A 23,788-nucleotide genomic window follows, 5' to 3' on the forward strand; every position below is an offset into this window, starting at 1 on the left:
GAGGTCTTCTGCCTCTGGTCAGGTGTTCTCTAGGGTTTGTTCCACATGTAGATGTATTTGTGGGGAGGAAGATGATCTTCACGTATTACTCCTCTGCCATCTTGAACGTCTCTCTACCATAGAGTTTTATGTGGTGGGATACTTACATTTTATTTGGAATCTAATTATATTGTTTTCGTTTATGGAGGCAAAATCATTTTATGAGCTAATTTTTTACAGTAAAAATCTAAAGGAGAAGCTGATTAGCTTTTTTAAGAGAAGTTGGATATTTATTTATATTATTTTTATAATGATGTGTAATTTCTGAGAAATGCTGAATTCATTTTTTTCCCCTCCATTTCTAACCAGAGGACCAGAAAATGGATAAAGAAACATGTCAAATGAGTTCTACTACATTTGCTGCCAGATAGCATCTTGTTTGGTTATCGAAATGATCTCTTCTATTTAAAATGTACACATGACTAAGTAAAATGAATTTTATTACTCTCCGAGATATCTTTACTTGGCTGTATTTTGGAAAGTTAAAAAAGGAATATGATATAGCTACAGAAAGATTTTGGAAGATTCTTACATAAAGTAATAAAATATACACATTAGAAATAGCCTTCTAGTTTGCAATTATTCATGAAAAATATATTTATATGTATAAACTACACTATGTGGGTAAAAATACATTCTAAGTAAAGGTAGAAGTGCAACTTACTTTAAAACAGCCTCTTATTTAAAAAATACAGGTTTAAAATAAATAGAGCAGGAAATTAATAAATAATCACAATTGGGTTTCAAATGAACGTTAAGTATTCCACTAAAAGTGCAGGGTGATAATTAACAATCTCAACTTCGGGTGTATGGTGTTTCTGTGTATATCCTATTTTCAAAACAGAATTTTTAAATAGTAATTATAAAAGACATATTTATTTTTTTATTTTTTATTTTTTGTGATACACGGGCCTCTCACTGTTGTGGCCTCTCCCATTGAGGAGCACAGGCTCCAGACGCACAGGCTCAGCGACCATGGCTCACGGGCCTAGCTGCTCCACGGCATGTGGGATCTTCACAGACTGGGGCACGAACCCGCGTCCCCTGCATCGGCAGGTGGACTCTCAACCAGCGCCACCAGGGAAGCCTATATTTCTTATTTTTAAGAGCAAAATGCTCTTTGATGCCATGCCACTGGTACACCATGCTGTTCTATCTGGGTGCTACTATAAAAAAGTTCTTTTGAATTTAAATCCAGTAAAACACATGCAGTGTACTATTTGTACTCCCAAGGGTTCCTTCTTGGATGACAGAACTTAGAGATGGGGTTTCTATAACATGATTCAATTCACAAAAATATAATTTGAACACAAACATTTATAAATATCAGTATTTTATATAAAGAAGAATGTCTACACAAGCCAATAATGAGAACTAACTATAGCATAGAGGAGGGTAGGCAAATTTTTTTCTATAAAGGACCAGATAATAAATACTTTGTAGGCCATATGGTCTTAGTAACAGCTACTCAGCTCTGCCATTGTACAATGAAAATAGGCCTAGATAAAATGAATAAGTGTGGCCATATTCGAATAACACCTTAATAAAAACACATGATGAGTCAATTTGGAGCTGGGCCATAGTTTGCTAAGCTTTGTGGACTCTGTTTCTCCTAAGCCCCCTAACTAAAGTGCAGAATGTTAATAAATAAATTAGAGAATGGATGAATGAAAGAATGAATAAGTAATAAATAAACTAAACTAAAGTAGATAAAAACTAAAGGATACTTAGTCAAGACATTCTGTTGTGAAGTTGGGTGGTTAAAATAGGCAAAGTTTAGGTGTTTGATTCCTATTAAAAAGAATATGACAAACATGCATTTTGATCCTAGAAAAGTCTAATTTAACATAGTACTTTGGAAATCTCCTTTAATTCCATAAGAATTAAAATAATATTCCCAAATAATTCTATCTATATTCTACCAGTCAAGATGAGGTTTTCACAGAAGTGACATCAGCAAGATGGCAGAAAAGTAAGCAACAGACCTTCCTTTCACAGAGACACCAATTCAATAATACATGCACCAGTTTCCTTTGTGAGAAGGTTAAGAGGCTCCTGCACCCCAGGTGAGTGTGAAACTGACCACATTGAAGCCAGTAGGAAAATTCATGTCACCTCCTCATGATACTCTCTTTTCCTGGCACAGTGCCATCCTCTTGGGAGGAAACTCCCAGCTTCTGGCTTCTCCCTGGGGAGGAAAAGAGGAATTATATGTCCAGTGTTCTGACATTTCTGGGGGCTGCCCAAGTACTAGCTTCTGTCTCACTTTCTTGGAGCACTGATATGATCCATCATGCTTTAGATGCATGGAGACCACTAAGACTTAAAAAAAAAATTCTGGGCAACATGTTGCTGCTCCAGAGGATCTGCAGTACAGAATACAAAGGTCAATACAGCTTAATAGTCTCTTCCTCATGGGGAAAGAGAAGAATGGAACATTCTGGCTTTTTTTAGGGGTGACCTGAGGGACCGGTATCTGTCTCACCTCTCTCAGAACATGAACAGGATCTGACGTACACTAGAAGCCTGGGGCACTGAGCACATAAAAGAGCTGGACTCATGCTGCTGTTCCAAAGGGCCTATGGTAAATTAGACAGAGGATAATACAGTTTGTGGCCTTTCCCTTAGGGGGGAAAGAGAAGAGTGGAGCAAGTGTACAATGTTCTGGCTTTTTGGAGAGCTGCATGAGGAACTGGATTCTGTCTCACCCAACAGGATGTAGATAGGACTTAGGATACTCTACCACCTGGGAGCCACTGGAAACAATAAAAGGGATGGGTGGTGTGTTGCTACTCCATGGTCCAAAGGGACAGCAGAGAGATACCAGAAGGATCAAGAGATAGCAAGCTCCTGAAAAAAAGAAACTGGCAAATCCCTCTGATAAGGAATCTACACACAGAAGGTTAGAGAAGTCACATCCACAGAAAAGGTTTGAGAGGCCCCCCAAATCTCTAGTCAGGATGATTGATGATCTTTCCCTATACAAAGTCAGTATATATAGCCTGGTTTCTTCACATGTATGGATACTGACACAGAGTTACAAGGTACACTAAGAAACAGAGAAAAATTGTCCAAAGGAACAAAATAAATCTCTAGAAACTGACCCTAAAGAAGTGGAGGGTATTTGAATTACCTGACAAAGAATTAAAAATAACCACCATAAAAACAACAACAACAAAAAAACCATCATGAAGGTGTTCTATGAGCTCAGGAAAACATTGTGTGAACAAAACAAGAATTTCAGCAAAGAGAAAATACATAAAAGAACAAAACAAATTTTACAGCTAAAAAATGCAATAACTGAACTGAAAAATTCACTAGAGGGGTTCAGGAGCAGACTTGATCAAGCAGAAGAAAGAATCAGTGAACTTGAAGACAAGTCATTTGAAATTATTCAGTCAGAAATGCAAAAAAGAAAAGAGAATGAAAAAGAGTGAAGGGCTTCCCTGGTGGCGCAGTGGTTGAGAGTCCGCCTGCCAATGCAGGGGACGCGGGTTCGTGCCCCGGTCCGGGAAGATCCCACATGCTGCCGAGAGGCTGGGCCCGTGAGCCATGGCCACTGAGCCTGCGCATCTGGAGCCTGTGCTCCACAACGGGAGAGGCCACAACAGTGAGAGACCTGCGTACCGCAAAAAAAAAAAAAAAAAAAAAAAGAGTGAAGAAAGCTAAGGGACTTACGAGACATCGAATTTTAGGAGTCCCAGAAGGAGAAGAAAGAGAGAAAGGGGCAGAAACCTTATTCAAAGAAACTGGTTGAAGACTTCCCAAATCTAGGGAAGGAAGTGGACATCCATATTCAAGAATACCACTGGACTGGTGTTTAAAAAGAGAACACACTGAGACACAGTATAATCAAATTGTCAAAATTCAAAGACAAAGACTTGAAAACAGCAAGAGAAAAGTGACTTAGCATATACATGGGAATCCCCATAAGACTATCAGTGAATTTTTCAGCAGAAACATTGCAGGCCAGAAGGGAGCAGGATGGTAGTCTTTCAAAGTCCCAAAAGAAAATAACCTGTCAACCAACAATATTATACCTGGCAAAAATTTCTTTTAAAAATGAAGAAGAGATAAAGACATTCCCAGACAAACAAAAGCTGAGCGAGTTCATTAATAGACTTGCTGAGGGCTAAAGAGAGTCCTTCAAATTGGAACAAAAATATGCTGAACAGCAACATAAAAGCATATGAAAGTATAAAACTCACTGGTAAATATAAATATATAGAGAAATACAGAATATTGTAATATTGTAACAGTGGTACATAAATCACTTTTAATTCTGGCATAGAAATTAAAAGTAAATAAACTATAAAAATATGTTAATGAATACACAAAATAAAAAGATGTGATTTGTCACATCACTAACATAAAGTGTTGGGAAAGGAGAGCAAAATGTGTAGAGTTTTTGTATGCAATTGAACTTAAATTATTATTGGTTTAAAATAAACAGTAATTGTTATAACTTCAAGATGCTTTATATAATCCCCAGGATAACCACAAAGAAAATACCAATAGAAAACATGCAAAAGGAAAAGAGAAAGGAAACAAAGTGTGTCAATACAAAAAAATCAGTGAAACACAATGGAAGACAGTAAGAGAGGAAAAGACAGACAAAAGAACTACAAGACTAACAGAAAACAATCAACAACATGGCAATAGTAAATAGTAATAGTAAATCCTTCCCTGTTAATAATTACTTTAAATGTAAATGGATTAATCTCCCCAATCAAAAGACATGGAGTGACTGACTGAATTAAAAACAGGATCCAATTCTATGCTGTCTACAAGGAGACTCACCTCAGATTTAAGGATACCCATACTTGAAAGTGAAAGGATGGAATATGATATTCCATGGTTATGGCAACAGGAGAGAGCAGAGGTGGCCACATTTATATCAAACAAAATAGACTTCAAGTCAGAAACTGTCACAATAGACGATAAAGGACATTATATAATGATAAAAGGGTCAATTCCCCAGGAAGATGTAACAATTGTAAACATATATGCATTCCACATCAGAGTACCTAAATATATGAAGCAAACATTAGCTGAACTGAAGGGAGAAACAGACAGTAACACAGTAATGTAGATTTCAATATCCCACTTTCAATAACAGATAGAATATCCAGACAGAAGGTCAATAAGGAAACAGAGGACTTGAATAATACTAAAGACCAAATGGACCCAACAAACATATAAAAAGCAATCCACCCAACAACAGAATACACACTCTCAAGCACAACATTTCTCCAGGATAGATCATATGTTAGATCACAAGCTTTCTTAAACAAAATTTAAGAAGATCGAAATCATACTAAGTATCTTTTCTGGCTCTAATAGAATGAAAACTAGAAATCAATAGCAGAAGGAAAAGTAAATTTCAAAATATGTCAAAATTAAACTCTTGAACAACCAATGGGTAGAAGAAGAAATCAAAAGGGGAATTAGAAAATATTTTGAGACAAATGAAAATGAAGACACAACATACCAAAACTTATTGGATGCAGAAAAAGCAATATAGCAGTAAGTTTATAGGGATATATTTACAATAGAAAAGAAGGAAAATCTCAAACAACCTAACTCTACGCCTCAGGGAAAAGAAAGAACAAACTAAGCTCAAAGCTGACAAAAGGAAGGAAATAATAAAGATAAGAGCAGAAATAAAGTAGGAAATAGAAAAACAATGGAAAAAATAAATGAAACTGAGTTGTTATTTTCAAAAAATAAACAGAATTGACAAATCTTCTGTTAGATTAAGAAAGACAGAGCAAAGACTCAAAATCAAATGAAAGGGGAGACATTACAGCCGATGCCAGAGAAATAAAAAAGCATTAAAAAAGAATACTATGAACAGTTATACACCAACAAATTGGACAATCTAGAAGAAATAGATAAATTCCTAGAAACATTTGACCTACCAAGACTGAATCATAAAGAAATAGAAAATTTGAACATTCCTGTAACTAGTACGTCAATTGAATCAGTATTCAAATATCTCCCAACAAAGCAAAACCCAGGACCAGATGGCTTCAGTCATGAATTCTACCAAACATCTAAAGAATTCATGCCAGTTCTTCTCAAATTCATCCGAAAAATTGAAGGGGAAAGAGTACTTCGAAACTCATTTTGTGAGGCCAGTATTAATCTGATACCAAAGCCAGAAATTAAAAACAAACAAACAAACAAACAAAAAACAAACTAAAAGAAAAGAATACCACAGGCCAGTATCCCTTATGAATATAAATGCAAAAATTCTCAACAAAATACTAGCAAACTGAATTCAACAGCACATTAAGAGGATCATGCACCATGACCAATTAGAATTTATCCCTGTGTTGGTAATGATGGTTTAAAAACATACAAAAGTAAATTTTATAGTAAATTAAAAAACTTAATTATTTACTTCTGTTTCAACATCCCCACAAACAGGCTGTTTGCACCCTGTTCAGGTGACCGGTGCACTAGTGTGATAAGGCTGGCCCCTGCCTCTAGTTCCCCTTTTTGCCCTTCCCACACTGTGACATTCAAACACACCAATGAAATCACCTCATGCCTTTTGCTTGGTACTCCATCCAGACCCCCAATAAAGGTACTTGCCCATGGGTTCTTGCTCTTTCTCTCAGCTCCTACCTGCTTGGTGGAGCCTGCTCCCTTGGTGCTCACCCTGTGTGGTCCCCTCATGGAATGCAGTGACTCTGTCTCTCTAGGGCTTGTGAGTATAATACATTTTGTTTTCCTGTACCCCTCTTGTGTCCCCCTCTTGTGGCTGAACCTGACTGACCATCTCATGAAAAAAAGCATCCATCAAAGTGATACACCACATTAACAGAACAAAGCATAAAAATCACTTGATCACCTCAATAGATGCAGAAAGAGCACTGACAGATTTCAAAACCCTTTCACGATAGAAACAACAAACTAGGAATGGAAGGAAATTACCTTAACATAACAAAGGCTATATATGAAGAGCCCATAGCTAGCATCATACTCAATGGTGAAAAACCAAAAGCTTTTCCTCTAAGATCAGGATCAAGGTAAGGATGCCTACTCTTGTGACTTCATTTCAACATAGTACTAGAAGTCCTTGAGAGAGAAGTTAGGAAAGAAATATTTCCAATTTTCCAAATTGCAAAGGACGTAGTAGATTTATATTTGTTCATAGATGATATGATCATATATATAGAAATCCCTAAAGATTCCACAAAAACTGTTGTAACTAATAAATGAATTCAGTAAAGTTGCATCCTATAAAATCAACATAAAAATCCGTTGTGCACATTGATACACTGATACACTAACAACACTACACTAACAATGAATAATTCTGTAACTACAAAACACTGATAAAAGAAATTAAAGCAGACAAAAATAAATGGAAAGATGTTCCACGTTTGTGAATTGGAAGAATTAATATTGTCAGAATGTCTATACTACCCCAAATAATCTACTGAGTCAGTGCAATCCCTATCAAATCCCAATGGCATTTTTATAGGAATAGAAAGAAACAATCCTAAAATATGTAAGAAACCACAAAGGACCTCGAATAGCCAAGTCAATCCTGAGAAAGAAAAACAACGCAGGAGGCCTCACACTTCCTGATTTGAAAATATATTACAAAGCTACAGTAATCAAATAGTTTGGCACTGACAGAGAGACATATAGACCAATGGAATATAATAGAAAACCCAGAAATAAAGCTATGTATGTAGGATCAAATGATCTTTGACAAGGGTGCTAATAATACACAATGGGGAAAGGATAGTCTCTTCAACAAATGATGCTGGGAAAACTAGATATCCACATACAAAAGAATGGAATTGGACCTTCACAAAAATCAACTTGATATTAAAGACTTAAATTGAAGACCTGAAACTGTAAAACTCCTAGAAGAAAATATAGTGGAAAAACTTTCTGACATTGGCTTGGTAATGATTTCTTGGATATGACACCAAAAATAAAAATAAACAAGTGGGACTATTTCAAACTAAAAAACTTCTGTACAGCAAAAGAACCAATCAACAGAGTGAAAAACCAACCTATGGAATGGGTGAAAATATTTACAAACCATATATTTGATAAGGGGTTAATATCCAAAATGCATAGGGAACTTCTGTGACTTAGCATAAAAACATATAACCTGATTAAAAAATGGGCAAACAACTTCAATAGACATTTATCCAAAGTGGAGACACAAATGGCCAACAGACACATTAAAAGATGCTCCACTTCACTAATCATCAGGAAATGCACATTGAAAGCTCAATGAGATATCATCTCACATCTGTTAGAATGGCCATTATCAAAAAACCAGAAAATAACCAGTGTTGGTAAGGATGTGAAGAAATTGGAATGTTGGTGGGGATGTATAATGTCACACCTGCTATGGAAAACAGTATGGAGGCTCCTCAAAAAGTTAAAAACAGAACTGCCATGTTATCCAGCAATCCCAATTTTGGGTGTTCAGAAACATTGAAATCGGGATCTGCTGGAGATATTTGCACTCCCATGTTCATTGTAGCAGTATTCAGAGCCAAGAGGTGGAAACAACCTAAATGTCCATTGACAGATGAACAAATAAAATGTGATATATAAATACAGTGGAATATTATTCAGACTTAAAAAGGGAGGAAATTCTGTCATATGCTGTATGAATGAACCCTTGAGGAAATTATTCTAAGTGAAATAAACCAGCACCGAGGGACAGATACTGCTTGATTCCAGTTATATGAGGTATCTAAAGTAGTAAAACTCACAGAAGCAGAAAGTAGAATGGTGGTTGTTGGCAACTGGGGGGAGGAGGAAATGGGGAGGTTCTTTCATTGCATATAAAGTTTCAGTCATGCAAGATGAAAAATTCAGAGATATGCTGTAAAACATTGTGCTTACAGTTAATAATACTGTATTGTACTTAAATATTTAAGAGGGTAAATCTCATGTGTTTATTTTATAATAATTTTTAAAATGAGCTTTGCATGGATCAATTATTGCAGTGGAGAATTATTTCTTCTTCTTGACTCTTCCAATAGAAAAGTAATGTTTTTGTCATATAAATGTTCTTGGAACACCAAGAAGAAATGTTTAAGAAGAACACATTTCCTTAAAAAGAGAGAGCTGAATCAACCTCTCTCTCTCTCCCTCCCTCCCTCCCTCCCTCCCCTCCCTCCCCCCCCTTCCTCCCTTCACTCCTCCTCCTCCTCCTCTCCCTTCTCTCTGACTACTGGAACCTTTAATATCTACAACTGCAGAGAGTAGAGGAAACATCAGACTAGTCTCTTTTGAAGAGAAACAGTAATCCTTGTAGTGCATACTATTTTAAATATGCTATTTAAAATTCCATAAGTATTTTTTCAATTTTGAAAATCAAACTCACTTGATTATTGTAACGTCACACATCACCATTCAGTATTGCACACGTGACAAGCTTGACATTTTAAAATAAAATTGTTTTGAATCATTTAGCAGTGAGAAAAGCATATAAATAATTTCGTAGTGACTAGAATATGTGTTTTAGGCCAGACTCACTACAAAACGTTGACGCATTTTCTAAAACTTTCTAAAATAAAATGGACAGTTAGGCTAAGAACAACCATGAAAACGTTTACCTTCACAGATCTTTCTGTGAGAAATAAAAGCCTTAAAATTATGTGCTTATAGGGCTTCCCTGGTGGCGCAGTGGTTGGGAGTCCACCTGCCGATGCAGGGGACACGGGTTCGTGCCCCGGTCCGGGAGGATCCCACATGCCGCGGAGCGGCTGGGCCTGTGAGCCATGGCTGCTGAGCCTGCGCGTCTGGAGCCTGTGCTCCACAACGGGAGAGACCACAACAGTGAGAGGCCCGCATACCACACACACACAAAATAATAATAATAATAAAAATAAATTATGTGCTTATAGTCTGGTTGCCTTTTTAGCCTTAAGTATAGCATTCATGGTGACACTGTATTTTCTGACACGACACTCATTTAAATGTGTTTTTACGTTAATTCCCTTTTATAACCAGACTCTTGAGTTATTTAAGAAACAACTGTGATTACAAATGTCCTGAAACTAAGGATTGGCAATGCAATTTAAGGGAAATGAGAGTGACAAACCAGTACTTGCACTATTAGGTATTAATCTTTACTTATGCAACTTTTAAGCTGCTATGTCCATTGTTTATATTGCTCAGATATAATATCTATAATAACTGTGTGCATGTTTTATGTTACTAGGAGAAATAGTCTCATCTGAATGTTTGTCTATTTATTCAGTAACACTTCACTAGGGGCCTAATGTGTACTAGTCACAGAATTAGAGATACAGATACAAAATATAAAGTCAGAGTCTCCAGGGCACTTGGTCTATGCATTACAGTTCATGCATAAGCTAATTGTTCCAAGTGACAGTTGCTAATGAAGTATATAACAAGCTTGTGACACAAATATCTAAATAAGAACACAGGTAAAATAGGGGAAACAATTATATAATTGCCATCTAGAGCTAGCAGGATTTCATTCAGCAAACATTTTTGATGTTTAAAGTACTGGAAAGGATGACATGGTCTCTGTCTTCAGGGAGTGTGTAATTTAGTGGGAGTGGGGGGAAAATGAAGTATAATGCAAGATGGAACAAAATCAGTTGAAATAAGCTTTATTATAGTGGTACAAAAAGCTGATGTAGAGTGCAGAGGAAGGAATAATTAATGCCAAATGGATGGGAAAATGGGAGAAATGGGTATTCCATACCAGAATCATGACAGAAGTGATGAGGCCTGAAAATACATGGCTTACTATGGCTAGCGCATAAGATATGTGTTAGGATGCAGTCATTGAAAAAGCTAGGAGGTACATTTAAGGCCAGATGGTGACAGACCCTAAATATCATTGATAAGAAGTTTGAATTTCATTCTACAGGCAATGTGATGATGGGTAGGTAAGACAGAGCAGTGAAGGTTTTTGAGCAGTTTCCAAAAATGGTTCTAAGTCCTTTTTGTTCATTTAAAGGAATAGTGCTATATGGGTTAAGTTTCTTGAATGTTCTACAACAATAATTTTATACAACAAATGCTTCTCTGATCTCTGCACTATATCAGTATTCCATACTTTATTATAATATTCATTTTATTTTGCCTTGTATTATACTTAGTTATTTTTTTTAAAGAACAGGAATCTTTTTTTATAGTTTTTTTGTTTGTTTTTAATTTTATTTATTTATTTATTTATTTTTGGCTGTGTTGGGTCTTCGTTTCTGTGTGAGGGCTTCTCTAGTTGCGGCAAGTGGGGGCCACTCTTCATCGCGGTGCGCGGGCCTCTCACTATTGCCGCCTCTCTTGTTGCAGAGCACAGGCTCCAGATGCGCAGGCTCAGAAATTGTGGCTCACGGGCCTAGTTGCTCCGTGGCATGTGGGATCTTCCCAAACCAGGGCTTGAACCTGTGTCCCCTGCATTGGCAGGCAGATTCTCAACCACTGCGCCACCAGGGAAGCCCTACTTAGTTATTTTTAAATGCATGTACCTCCTCCATGCTAGATTAAAAGTTCCCCAAAGGGCTTCCCTGGTGGTGCAGTGGTTGAGAGTCTGCCTGCCGATGCAGGGGACACGGTTTCATGCCCCGGTCCGGGAGGATCCCACATGCTGCAGAGTGGCTAGGCCCGTGAGCCATGGCCACTGAGCCTGCGCGTCCGGAGCCTGTGCTCCGCAACGGGAGAGGCCCCAACAGTGAGAGGCCTGCGTACCGAAAAAAAAAAGTTCCCCAAAGGCAGAGAGCATGTTTATATATTCATTTATCATTTATCTATAACATGCATTTAATAAGAGTACCCACCTCTCTGGGTTATTATAAAGATTAAACAAAAGAAAACACATGAGAGGCTACGGATATGCTTGGTAAAAGTTTGAACTCAGGGACCCAACTGCTTGAGTTTGAATCCCAGTTCTGTCACTTACCAGCTGTGAAATCTTGAACAGGTTACTTAATCTTTTTTTAAAACAGTTTTATTGAAATATAACTCATACCATACAATTCGTCCCTTTAACGTTTACAATACAGTTGTTTTTAGTGTATTCATAGATGTGCAACCATCATCACAGTCAATTTTAGAACATTATTATTGCCACAAAAAGAAACTCCCATACCATTTTGCTATCATCCCAGCATCCCCCTTTCCCTTTCCCTCAGCCCTATCAACCAGTAATCTACTTTCTGAGTCTGTAAATTTCCCTGTTCTGGACATTTCATACGAATGGAATCATATAATATGTGGTCTTTGGTGACTGGCTTCTTTCATTTAGCATAATGTTTCTAAGATCCATTCATATATAAGCACAAGTTAGAACTTCATTCCTTTTTAAGGCAGAATAATATTCCACTGTATGGAAAATCAGATTTTGTTTATCTGTTTGTTAGTTGATGAGCATTTTAGTTTCCATCTTTTGGCTATTGTGAATAATATTGCTATAAACATTTATATATAAGTTTTTATGTGGACATATGCTTTCATTTCTATTTGATATATTATATATCTGGGAGTGGAATTTCTGGGTCACATAGTAACTCTATATTTATCATTTGAGACACTGCCAGTCTATTTTCAGAAGTGACTGTACCATTTTACATGGTGCACTAGAACAGCTAAAGGGTTTTAATTTCTCTACATCCTTGGCAACACTTGTTGTTTTCTGATTTTTTGATTCTAGCCATACTAGCGGGTGTGAAGTTGTATTTTATTGTGGTATTGTTTTGCATTTCCATGATGACTAATGATGTCATTTGTGTATCTTCCTTGGAGAAATGTCTATTCAAGACCTTTCCCCATTTTTTAGTTGGGTTATTTGTCTTTTATTATTAAATCGTAAGTATTTTTATGTATTTGGGATACAAGTTGCTTAGACATATGATTTGCAACTAGTTTCTCCCATATTGTGGGTTATCTTTTTACTTTCTTCTTGGTATCCTTTGAAGAACAAAATTTTTAATTTTGATGAAGTCAAGTTGAGCTGGGTTTTTCTGTTGTTGCTCATGCTTTAGTGTCATAAGTTATATCTTGATGCATTTCAGTGTCCTTATCTGTAAAATTGTAATGATTAGGCTATCTCATAAGGTTGTTAGAATTAAATGAATATAAGTACTTAGAATAATACTTGACTCATTAACTGTTATCTGTCAATATGAATGTTGCTTTTAGTATTATTATATAAAACAAGTAAAACAGTGCCAGGCTCATTGTAGGGACTCAGTAATGTTAGCTCTTATTATGTAACAAGAATTTCCTGTATGTTATTAAATAATAAAATATGCATTGAGTGGAAAATAAATATAAATATTTTGGAAGGAAATATTTTTAGGAGAAAAAGATCCATTTTATTTAAAAAAAGATTAAAAGGGCATAATTCTAAATATTTTATCTAAAGTTCTTTATATTAAAAAAATAAGACCAGGACAATGATGAATAGTTCAAAAATTTCCTTTAATATGGTGCCTTTTATTCTGTCTTTAGCTCTGACTTGGGTGGTCATCAGGGATAATTTGGATTTTATGATAATAGAGGAAATGGCAAGTCAGTTGTGAAATATTATGGCAATAATGACTTTGTACTAAAGATAAATCCTTTATCTTCTCCAAAGTAATATGATGTGTCAATAAATGTAAAGTAAAAAGACATACATATTTGTTTAGCCAACAACCTTTAGGGAAGCTTGCCATGTGTAATAATAAAACAATTTTAATAATTTTCATTTAGACAAAAGAAGTTTGGGAAAATGCATCAAAATTTCTTTCTGTTTTTCTTTAGGCTTAGTCCTAAGCATGTGTGCTATATAGATGAACATTCATTCAAATGAAAATATAATTGTGTCAATGTAAAAAAAATTGTTCACAACCAGGAGAAATGTACATGTAAATTATATACACAGGAAAGAAAGATGGAACTGGAAGATCCATAGCTAAAGAGGAAATTGGGATTCTTATTAAAGAGAGACCAATTATTAACTCATTGGTTGTTCACATTTATTTTTCTTTTGTCCACTACAATTCTTACTTGCCCATCACAGGTCTCCTTGTTTATTATAGCATTAATTGCTATCAGTGACAGACAGTGTTTCTGAATATTACAACTATGTGAAAATTGCACACTTGCTTTCTCAATCTGGGCTTTTCTCAAAATCAGAGTAAACAGAATGGTCTTAAGGAGACTTCCTGAGCTAAGGAGTGATTAGTTTTCTCTCTTTAGTAATAATTTAATACTAGGGCTTTGGTATCAGGTAAAGCTGAATCTGTATGAAGAGAGATTGGGATCTGTTTTTTGTAAGTTTTGATATAGCTGACTAGACAGGGAAATGGCTGAGGCTGTCCCTACTCCTGTGGGAATCTAATATGAAAGCATCTGATCAAGGCTCTGTTGAGAAAAGGACTCTCTGCTCTTGTCTATCTCACTAGGGACCTTTGAAGAGGTTATTCATTCTGACTCTGTTCTTCAAACCAGAGGATCAGAGCAGGAGACAAGGTTTTTCACCTTAGTTGATAGAATGTTTGGTAGCTTTTTATTTGCTTTAATTTTTCTTTATAATGACAAAGGACTTTGCTTAGTTCTTAGCGTCCCTCCTTAACATAGTGGAATTAATGTTATCACATTGGAATTAATGTTACGATTTCCAAGTAACATGCTTTTCCCCCTCTTTACGGAATGCCATCTTGTTATTATCTGTGTGGTAAATTTCCCCTACTGCTCTTAGAGTCTATGGAGTTTTTCTCTCTTCTAGGAAAATTTCCCTGACTCCTCTCTGCTCCCTCTTCTGTGTTCCCAGCTGCCCTGTATATTTCTCCATTAAAGTAATTATCATATTATATTAAGTTTACATTTACCACTCCTTTCATAATTTAAACAGTAAGCTCATTGAAGGCAAGACTCACCTTTTCAAACCATGTATCACTAAATTCTGTCCTCTTATAATAAGTAGTCAATTCATATGTATTCAGTAGTTCAAACACTTTAAATACCAAAATTGCTTCAGTTAAAAAATGTTTCTGCTAGGTTTGGCAGATTAAAGATAGCTGCAAAGTATTTGACATTCCTCTCTCTAAATGTGGGCTGGTTTATGATTGTTTTGACTAACAGAATATGATGGCCTAACCATTAAAAGAGCTTCCACAATGGTCTCTCAGAACCCTAAACTGTCATGTAAGGAATCTAACAATATGGCTGGAAAGACCAATGGGAGAGCTCTAGAAACAACAAAGAAAGGGAGAAGGGCCTACCTATGGCCAGCCTTCTAGCCAATTCTGCCAAGGTTTCAGGCATGTGAGTGAAACTGTCTGGTACCCTCCAGATCAGTCTAGCTGCTTGTTGAATATTACAGAGTGATTCCAGTCAACAATATGTGAAGCAGAATTGTCAAGCCAAGCCCTGACTGTATTCCTGACTCCCAAAATCATGTGGGAAAGCAAAATGGTTGTAATTTTTAACTACCAAGCTTTGGGATAATGTTTTTCTTTTTGAATTTTATTTATTTATTTATTTTTCTACAGCAGGTTCTTATTACTTACCTATTTTATATATAATAGTGTATATATGTCAATCCCAATCACCCAATTCATCCCCGCCCCCTTTACCCTTAGATGTCCAGATGTTTGTTCTCTACATCTGTGTCTCAATTTCTGCCTTGCACACCGGTTCATCTGTACCATTTTTCTAGATTCCACATGTATTTGTTTTTCTCTTTCTGACTTACTTCACTCTGTATGACAGTCTCTAGGTCCACTCACGTCTCTACAAACGACCCAGTTTTGTTCCTCTTTATGGTTGAGTAATATTCCATTGTATATATGTACCACATTTTCTTTATCCATTCATCTGTTGATGGGAATTTAGGTTGCTTCCATGGCCTGGCTATTGTAAATAGTGCTGCAGTGAACATTGGGGTGCAGGTGTCTTTTTGCATTATGGTTTTCTCTGGGTATATGCCTAGTAGTGGGATTGCTGGGTCATATGGTAGTTCTATTTTTAGTTTTTAAGGAACCTCCATACTGTTCTGCATAGTGGCTGTATCAATTTACATTCCCACTAACAGTGCAAGAGCGGTCCCTTTTCTCCACACCCTTTCCAGCATTTATTGTTTGTAGATTTTCTGATGATGCCCATTCTAACTGGTGTGAAGTGATACCTCATTGTAGTTTTGATTTGCATTTCTCTAATAATTAGTGATGTTGAGCAGCTTTTCATGTGCTCTTGCCCATCTGTATGTCTTCTTTGGAGAAATGTCTATTTAGGTCTTCTGCCCATGTTTTGATTGGGTTGTTTGTTTTTTAATATTGAGCTGCATGAGATGTTATATATTTTGTCCATTGATTCATTTGCAAATATTTTCTCCCATTCTGAGTGTTGTCTTTTGGTCTTGTTTATGGTCCCTCTGCTGTGCAAAAGCTTTTAAATTTCATTAGGTCCCATTTGTTTATTTTTATTTCCATTACTCTAGGAGGTGGGTCAAAAAAGATCTTGCTGTGATACATGTCGAAGAGTGTTCATCCTATATTTTCCTCTAAGAGTTTTATAGTGACTGGTCTTACATTTAGGTCTTTAAACCATTTTGAGTTTATTTTTGTGTACGGTGTTAAAGAGTGTTCTAATTTCATTCTATTACATGTAGCTGTCCAGTTTTCCCAGCACCACTTATTGAAGAGCCTGTCTTTTCTCTATTGTATAACCTTACCTCCATTATCATAGATTAGTTGACCATAGGGGCATGGGTTTATCTCTGGGCTTTCTATCCTGTTCCATTGATCTATATTTCTGGTTTTGTGCCAGTACCATACTGTCTTGATTACTGTAGCTTTGTAGGACAGTCTGAAGTCAGGGAGTATGATTACTTCAGCTCCATTTTTTTCCCCTCAAGATTGCTTTGCTATTCGGGGTGTTTTGTGTCTCCATACAAATTTTAAGATGATTTGTTCCAGTTCCGTAAAAAATGCCGTTGGTAATTTGATAGGGATTGCATTGAATCTGTAGATTGCTTTGGGTAGTATAGTCATTTTCACAATATTGATTCTTCCAATCCAAGAACTTGGTATATCTCTCCATCTGTTGGTATAATCTTTCATTTCTTTCATCAGTGTCTTTTAGTTTTCCTTTTTTTTGTTGAAAACATCTTTATTGGAATATAATTGCTTTACAATGTTGTGTTAGTTTCTGCTGTATAACAAAGTGAATCAGCTATACATATACATATATCCCCATATCTCCACCCTCTTGTGTCTGCCTCCCACCCCTCCAGTTGGACACAAAGCTCCGAGATGAACTCCCTGTGCTATGTGGCTGCTTCCCACTAGCTATTTTATATTTGGTAGTGTATATATGTCCATGCCACTCTCTCACTTCATCCAAGCTTGCCCTTCCCCCTCCCCACGTCCTTAAGTCCATTCTCTACATCGCGTCTTTATTCCTGTCCTGCCCCTAGGTTCGTCAGAACCATTAAAAAAAAAAATTAAGATTCCATATATATGTGTTAGCATACGGTATTTGTTTTTCTCTTTCTGACTTACTTCACTCAGTATGACAGACTCCAGGTCCATCCATGTCTGTACAGATAAGTCAATTTTGTTTCTTTTTATGGCTGAGTAATATTCCATTGTATATATGTGCCACATCTTCTTTATCCATTCATCTGTGGATGGACACTTATGTTGCTTCCATGTCCTGGCTATTGTAAATAGAGCTGCAATGAACATTGTGGCACATGACTCTTTCTGAATGATGCTTTTCTCAGCGTACATGCCCAGTAGTGGGATTACTGGATCATATGGTAGTTTTGTTTTTAGTTTTTTAAGGAACCTCCATATTGTTCTCCATAGTGGCTATATCAATTTACATTCCCACCAACAGTGCAAGAGGATTTCATTTTCTCCACACCCTCTCCAGCATTTATTGTTTGTAGACTTTTGGATGATGGCCATTCTGACCGGTGTGAGATGATATCTCATTGTAGTTCTGATTTGCATTTCTGTAATGATTAATGATGTTGATGTTGAGCATTCTTTCATGTGTTTGTTGGCAGTCTGTATATCTTCTTTGGAGAAATGTCTGTTTATGTCTTCTTCCCATTTTTGGATTGGGTTGTTTGTTTTTTTGATATTGAGCTGCTTGTATATTTTGGAGATTAATCCTTTGTCAGTTGCTTCAGTTGCAAATATTTTCTTCTATTCTGAGGATTGTCTTTTCATCTTGTTTATGGTTTCCCTTGAGCAAAGAATTTGAATAAACAAAGAGGATTCTTGCCTCTATGTTCATCAGTAATATTGGTCTGTAGTTTTCTTCTTTTTGTGACATCTTTGTCTGGTTTTTGTATCAGGGTGATGGTGGCCTTCTAGAATGAGTTTGAGAGTGTTCCTCCCTCTGATGTATTTTGGAAGAGATTCAGAAGGAAAGGTATAGCTCTTCTCTAAATGTTTGATAGAATTCACCTGTGAAGCCATCTGGTCCTGGGCTTTTGTTTGTTGGAAGATTTTTAATCACAGTTTCAATGTCAGTGGTTGTGATTGGTCTGTTCATATTTTCTGTTTCTTCCTGGTTCAGTCTCAGAAGGTTGTACTTTTCTACGAAATTGTCCATTTCTTCGAGGTTGTCCATTTTATTGGCATGGAGTTGCTTGTAGTAATCTTTCATGATCCTTTGTATTTCTTCAGTATCAGTTGTTATTTCTCCTTTTTCACTACTAATTTTCTTGATTTGAGTCTTCTCCCTTTTTTTCTTGATGAGTCTGGCTAATGGTTTATCAATTTTGTTTATCTTCTCAAGGAACCAGCTTTTAGTTTCATTGATCTTTGCTGTTGCTCATTTCTTTTTCATTTATTTCTGATCTGATTTTAATGACTTCTTTCCTTCTGCTAACTTTGTGTTTTTTTCTTCTTCTTTCTCTAATTGCTTTAGGTGTAAGGTTAGGTTGTTTTTTTGAGGTTTTTCTTGTTTTTTGAGGTAGGATTGTATTGCTGTAAAATTCCCTCTTGGAACTGCCTTTGCTGCATCCGATAGGTTTTGTATCATCGTGTTTTCATTGTCATTTGTCTCTAGGTATTTTTTGATTTCTTCTTTGATTTCTTCAGTGGTCTCTTTGTTATTTAGTAACATATCATTTAGCCTTCTTGTGTTTGTGTTTTCTACGTTTATTTCCCTGTAATTGATTTCTAATCTCATAGCATTGTGGTCGGAAAAGATACTTGTTATGATTTCAATTTTCTTAAATTTACCGAGGCTTGTTTTGTGACCCAAGTTGTGATCTGTCCTGGTCAATGTTACTTGTGCACTTGAGAAGAAAGTGTAATCTGCTGTTTTTGGATGGAATGTCCTATAAATATCAATTAAATCTATCTGGTCTATTGTCTCATTTAAAGCTTGTGTTTCCTTATTAATTCTCTGTCTGGATGGTCTGTCCATTGGCGTAAGTGAGGTGTTAAAGTCCCCCACTATTATTCTGTTACTTTCGATTTCCTCTTTTATGGCTGTTAGCATTTGCCTTATGTATTGAGGTACTCCTATGTTGGTTGCATATATATTTTTAATTGTTATATCTTCTTCTTGGATTGATCCCTTGATCATTGTGTATTGTCCTTCTTTGTCTCTTGTAACATTCTTTATTTTAAAGTCTATTTTATCTGATATGAGTATTGCTATTCCAGCTTTCTTTTGATTTCCGTTTGCATGGAATATCTTTTTCCATTCCCTCACTTTCAGTCTGTATGTTTCCCTCGGTCTGAAGTGGGTCTCTTGTAGACAGTATATATATGGGTCTTGTTTTTGTATCCATTCAGCCAATCTGTGTCTTTTGGTGGGAGCATTTAGACCATTTACATTTAAGGTAATTATCGATATGTATGTTCCTATGACCATTTTCTTAATTGTTTTGGGTTTGTTTTTGTAGGTCCTTTTCTTTTCTTGTTTATCCCACTTAGAGAAGTTCCTTTAGCATTTGTTATAGAGCTGGTTTGGTGGTGCTGAGTTCTCCTAGCTTTTGCTTGTCTGTAAAGTTTTTAATTTCTCCATCGAATCTGAACGAGATCCTTGCTGGGTAGAGTAATCTTGGTTGTAGTTCTTCTCTTTCATCTCTTTGAATATATCATGCCACTCCCTTCTGGCTTATAGAGTTTCTGTTGAGAAATCAGCTTTTAACCTTCTGGGTGTTCCCTTGTATGTTATTTGTCGTTTTTCCCTTGTTACTTTTAATAATTTTTCTTTGTCTTTAATTTTTGTCAATTTTATTACTATGTATCTCGGCATGTTTTTCCTTGGGTTTATCCTGCCTGGGACTCTCTGCACTTCCTGCACTTGGGTGGCTATTTCCTTTTCCATGTTAGGGAAGTTTTCAACTATAATCTTTTCAAATATTTTCTCGGGTTCTTTCTCTCTCTCTTCTCCTTCTGGGACCCCTATAATGCAAATATTCGTATGTGTAATGTTGTCCCAGAGGTCTCTTAGGCTGTCTTCATTACTTTTCATTCTTTTTTTCTTTATTCTGTTCCATGGCCTTGAATTCCACCATTCTGTCTTCTAGGTCACTTATCCGTTCTTCTGCCTCAGTAATTCTGCTATTGATTCCTCCTAGTGTATTTTTCATTTCAATTATTGTATTGTTCATCTCTGTTTGTCCTTTAGTTCTTCTAGGTGTTCTTTAATTTTTCTAGGTCTTTGTTAAACATTTCTTGCATCTTCTCGATCTTTGCCTCCATTCTGTTTCTGGGGTCATGAATCATCTTCACTATCATTATTCTGAATTGTTTTACTGGAATATTGTGTATCTCCAGTTCATTTAGTTGTTTTTCTGGGGTTTTATCTTGTTCCTTTGTCTGGTACATAGGCCTCTGCCTTTTCATCTTGTCTATGTTTCTGTGAATGTGGTTTTCGTTCCACAGGCTGCAGGATTGTAGTTCCTTCTTACTTTTGCTATCTGCCCTCTGGTGGATGAGGCTATCTAAGAGGCTTGTGCAAGCTTCCTGATGGGAGGAACTGGTGGTGGGTTGAGCTGGGTGTTGCCCTGGTGGGCAGAACTCAGTAAAACTTTAATCTGCTTGTGTGCTGATAGGTGGGGCTGAGTCCCCTCCCTGTTGTTTTGCCTGAGGCAACCTAGCACTGGAGCCTAGAGGCTCTTTGGTGAGGCTGATGGCAGACTCCAGAAGGGCTCAGCTAGGGAGTACTTCCCAGAACTTCTGCTGCCAGTATCCACCCCACGGTGAGCCACAGCTGCCCCCTGACTCTGCAGGAAACCCTCCAACATTAGCAGGTATGTTTGGTTCAGTCTCATGTGGGGTTACGGCTCCTTCCCCCTTGGTCCTGATGTGCACACTACTTTGTGTGTGCCCTCTAAGAGTGGATTCTCTGTTTCCCCCAGTCCTGTCAAAGCCCTGCAATCAAATCCTGCTAGCCTTCAAATTCTGATTCTCTGGGAATTCCTCCTCCCATTGCCAGACCCCCAGGCTGGGAAGCCTCACGTGGGACTCAGAACCTTCACTCCAGTGGGTGGACTTCTGTGGTATAATTGTTCTCTAGTTAGTGAGTCACCCACCTAGTGCTTATGGGATTTGATTTTATTGTGATTGTGCCCCTCCTACCATTTCATTGTGGTTTCTCCTTTATCTTTGGGTGTGGGGTGTCTTTTTTCGTCAGTTCTAGTGTCTTCGTTTTGATGATTGTTCAGCAGTTAGTTATGATTCTGGTGCTCTCGCAAGAGGGAATGAGCACATGTCCTTCTTCTTCGCCATCTTGAACCAATCTCCCCTGGCATAGTTTTTGTTAATAGATAACTAAAAGACCAAGTTTCTTCAACCATATACTTCTTTTTCAACATTTGTTTTGAAAAATTTCAAACATACAGAAAAGTAGAAAGACTCATACAGTGAACACCCATATATCACCATCTAAATTTTCCAATGAAATTTTTGACATATTTGCTTTATCATGTTTATCTCTCTTACCATGGTTCTATTGATGCATCAAAATACCTTATCTTTTGATACATTTCAAAATAAGTTGTCGTCAGTATACTTCATCCCTAAACATTTTAGTGTGGATACTGTTAACTAGAGTTCAATATGTGGTTATATATATTTTTTCTTTTGAGAGAAAATTGATATACAGTGAAACACAGAGATCTTAAGTGAAATTTGCTGAGTTTTAACCAGTTCGTGCACATGTATAACCCCAAGCCTTCATGAAGATATAGGATGTTAACATTGCTGCAGAAAATTCCTTTATGTCCCTTCTAAGTCATGTAGCTAGCACCCCAAGAAGGCATTTGCTTAATTTTTTTCTACTATAAATTTAGTCTGTTCTAGAACTTAATATAAAAGTTACTATAGATTTTCTACTCTTTTGTGTAAGACTTATTTCATTCGTATTAATGGTTTTGAGATTCATCCATGTTGTGTTTAGTAGAGGTTTATTTCCTTTATTATTAAGTAGAATTCCATTGTATGAATGCATCCCATTTTGTCTATCCATTTTTCTGGTCGTGGATCCAAATTGATTCCAGATTTTATTTATTGTGAATAAAACTGTTCTGAACATTCTCATATAAGTCTTTTTGTGAACATAAACTTTCATTTCTCTTTGGTAAATACTAAGGAGTAGGATTGCTGGGTGATAGTATAAGTGTATGTTTAATTTTATAAGAAACTGCTTGATGCTTTTTCAAAGTAGTTATATCATTTACATTCCTAATAACAATGTATGAGAGTTCTAGTTACACTACATCCTTGCCAGCATTTGATGTTGTAGTCTTTTAATTGTAACTGGAGGGTGTCTAATGGTATATCATTGTGGTTTTAATTTGCATCTGCCTGGTGATTAATGATGTTGAGCATTTTTTCATGTGCTTATGGGCTGTTTGTATATCTTCTTGGTCAAATGTCAGTTCAAGTCTTTTGTCCCTTAAAAATGCTTTTGTCTTTTTATTATTGAGTTAGAAGAGTTCTTTATATATTCTGGATGACTATTTTATCAGACTATGATTTTCAAATGTTTTCTTCCAGCCTGTGTTTTGGCCACTCATTTCTTTAATTGTGTCTATCAACGAGCAGCAGTTTTATTTTTAATCAAGTCAAATTCATTACAGTTTTCCTTCATGGTTGCTGCTTTTTGTGTCACGTCTAAGAAACCCTTGCCAACCCCCAAGTAAAAAAAAATTTCTTCTGTTTTCTACTAGAAATTTTATAGTTTTAGTTTTTAGTTTGGGACTATGGCACATCTTAATTTAGTTTTTGTGTGTGATGTGAGGTAGGTTGTTCTAGTGACATTTATTGGATTGCTTTGGTACATTTACCAAAAATCAATAGACCATATAATGTGGGTATATTTCTAGGCCCTCTGTTCTGTTCCTTTGGTACATTTGTCTATCCTTATGCCAGGACTATATTCTCTTGATTTTTATAGTTTTATAGTAAGTGTTGAAATCAAGTAGAATAGTTCTCCAACTTTTTTTTCCTTCCAGTTTAATGAGATGTAATTGACATACAGATAATTCCTTCAACTTTATTCTTCCTTTGCAAGATTATTTTAGATATTCTGGGTCTTTTGACTCCACATAAATTTTAGAATCAATTTATCAAAGTCTAAAGAAGGCCTGGGAATGGATGGAGATACATGTGTGTGTGTATGTGTATATGTGTGTGTGTGTGTGTGTGTAGAGAGAGAGAGGAGCAAGGAATATTATATATAATGTATAGTACTGTGTATATCTTATAAGATATATATGACACATGTATATCTTGTAAGCCTTAGGTATATAGATATA

Source organism: Orcinus orca, chromosome X (assembly GCF_937001465.1).
Source record: "Orcinus orca chromosome X, mOrcOrc1.1, whole genome shotgun sequence".
Classification (NCBI taxonomy): Eukaryota; Metazoa; Chordata; class Mammalia; order Artiodactyla; family Delphinidae; genus Orcinus; species Orcinus orca.